The sequence below is a fragment of the Rhinopithecus bieti genome, unplaced genomic scaffold (assembly GCF_001698545.2).
Source record: "Rhinopithecus bieti isolate Rb0 unplaced genomic scaffold, ASM169854v2 scaffold_10271, whole genome shotgun sequence".
In the NCBI taxonomy this organism is placed as follows: domain Eukaryota; kingdom Metazoa; phylum Chordata; class Mammalia; order Primates; family Cercopithecidae; genus Rhinopithecus; species Rhinopithecus bieti.
In genome coordinates this window covers 1,422,302-1,425,441 of record NW_016806626.1, presented here as the reverse complement: position 1 = coordinate 1,425,441, position 3,140 = coordinate 1,422,302, and positions in this window count along the sequence as shown.

Here is a 3,140-nt window from a genome sequence, read left to right as displayed (position 1 = left end):
ATTGGCAGTTTAACCCAACACAAATTTCTATCTCAAATAAATGTAAATAAATTGCCACAAAATTTGTTTACAAGCAGACCAAATCATCCAGAATAAACACTATGTTTCTAATAAGCATGAGGTTAAAAAGACAAGTGAAAGGGTGGTAAAGAGAGAGAAAGAAAGAAACAAGACAAATTCAACAGCTTTCCTCACTAAGCAATCTTTTAGAAATAACTCATACTGACACTAAGAAAATATGTATGGGGATGAAGTGTAGTTTTGTTTAAAGTAAATACTAAATTACATCTCAAATAATTTGGGTAATATTATTTTTATTCATAGGCTTCAGATAAAATAACGTTTTGTAGTTGTAGATGTACTTTATTTGAAGAAGATGGACAAGGATCTTAGAAGTCTTTTCAGTAATCCATAATGAAAGTATTCAGTTTCCCAAGGTTATTATTCTTTCATTTCACCAAAAGACAAAATCCTTATTTAGTCTTTTCAGATTTCCTGGTAGGAGATTTAAGGCTTTATGTGAGCAAGTCAATACTTTCTTTTGAACATCTTGCTGATAAGTCTTCTTTATGAGACACATGATTAGGCCTGAATTTGAACAAAAGGATTCATCAAATATGTCTCTGGGTTTCTTTCATTTGAAACTCTGAAATTTTATGTAACATTGGTGAAGTAACCTTTTTTTCTTCTTCATAAAGATTACTTGGACTTAATGTAACTTTTATGGATTTTTTTTAACCATTATAAAAACAAGTACTTATCTAAAAGAAAAAAAACCTTTGAGTTTTATTCTAATGATTTAATGTGGATCAACTCACTTATGGGCCTTTTGCAAACATTCTGGGAGAAATTGATTGATTAGGCATTAATTTCAAAGTGACTAAGAGGCTTTTCTGTAGGCCAAAAGAGATTTTGAACCTAAATTAAACAAACATTTTAACATAAAAAAACTTCCATCTTAGCTAATTTGTTTTAATTCGGTTTAACTCAATGTCAGTGATCAGGTATGAATGATTTTAGTTTGGTAGAATGTAATTACATTAGTCTCAAAATATTTGTCCTTAGAATATAGCATAGAATATTTTATGTATAAAATTAGATATAAAATGCTCACTGCATATGCAATATATATCCTCATTTGCTTCTCCAGAAAACATTGATACTTTTTTCAGGTCTCCTCATATTGCCTTTTTAGCTGCCATTTCTTCAGCAAATTTTAGTGAACTTGGGAAGCCAGTATAATATTTGGCCACATTTCTCTGTGCAATCAGACCATGATGCTCCTTAAATTTTCTCCTCCCTAAGCTTTCTTCTCTTTGTATGTTCCTCTGTATGTTTGGAATATTTGGATTTGATAATGTGAAGTATTTTCCCAATCTTTGCTCATTTAAATATATTGTGAATAAACCTAAACCAAGTCATTCCTAGAGAATCCAAGACAAGTCTTTTTCTGACTAATGGCTAAAGTTAATAACAACTCATAAATTAAGATGTTCTGTAATTTTAAAGAGTACAAAATGAGTGTCATCATAAATAATATGAGAGCAGAAAGAATATTGAAAGTTTACTATAGAGAAGCTAAGAAGTTAGGACTCAAATGTGGTTTATTTCTATAATACTAACACCTCAATAAAGGGACTTTTGTCATGTCATTAAGGTTTATTTTATTGCCAGTAAGACTTTGATAGGACTATAGTGTGAGAATTTCCTTTTCTATGAGAAATTTATAAAACTGCTGTCAATTTTCATTTACATTGTTTAAAATGCAGCTTCTAATGGTAAAGAATTTTAGACTGCTGCTTATTTTTTAAAATTCTATTTCTTAGTAAGCTTTATTTTTTAGAAAATATATTTCCTGAAAAATTATAGAGCTTCATTATTCTACATATTCAATGTTTGCTATTACTAGCATGTCACATTTATATGATACATGTGTAAATAATTAATAAACCAATGTTAATATGTTTTGTTAGTATTACTTTATAAGGTCATACTTTATTCAGATTTCTTTACGTTTTACCTAATGTCCATTTGTAGTTCTAGTAGTCTAGTAATGTGGTATCTATTCGAGATACCACATTACATCTAGTTGTCATGCCTCCTTAGCCATTTGACTGTTTACAGTTTTTCAGACTTTCTTTTCTTTAGATGACCGTGACAGATGACTAGTGGTTGGGTATTCTGTAGAATGACCTTCAATTTTTTTTTTTTCCTGGTGTTACTCTTGATTATACTGGGTTTATGTGATCTTGGGAGAAAAACTACAGAGCTAAAGTGCTATTATCATCATATTACAGTCAAGGAACATACTATCCATGTGACTTATCACTATTCATGCTACCCTTGGGTAGCAATGAGGTAATTTTTATTCAGTTTCTCCATCTAAGTTTGCTCTCTCCACTCTCTCCTTGCCATATTATATACTCTTTGGCAAAGAGTTACTCAGCACACAATGAAGAAGTGGGCAGTTACAGGATAACTGCATTAAACTATTTTGGATTCTTTATGAGATATTTGTTTTTTCTCATCCCCTTATTTAGTGATTCGATCAACTGTCTATATTAGTATAGGCTCATACATATCATTGTATATTTTGAGTTGTAGTTGTAGTTCAATACTCCTTTGTTTAATTTGTTTTTTTCAAATTGTTCTGGCTTCAACTATTGGTAGCCCTTTAAGTTGGCTCCATGTCTCTTTGACATATTCCTATCATTATTTCTTTTCTTTCTTTTCTGTTTTTCTTCATTCTATTTATTTATTTATTTATTTTTATCACTCCATGGCACTACAAGTTGATCCAGAGTTGACTCGAATATTTTCTGATGCTAGTCCTAGATTCAGCTGGTTCCGCAAAAAGCTCTGACTCTGCGTTATTGAAGAATGCTATTGGAATCTAAGATCCAAGTGCTAGGTGTGCTTCTTGCTATTGTGTGTAGTTGCTTCTAGGCTTTCCAGCTGACAAAGCATAAAAATGTAGGTGTATACACAATACATACATACATATATATATATGATTATTTCTGTATACAACAATTTGTGTCTATGCTAGACTACATATGAGTTCATACTGTCTCTAACACTAATCCATTGCCATGCAGATCATTCTAGCCTCTTCCCCTTCTTAATATGTAAACTCTCAG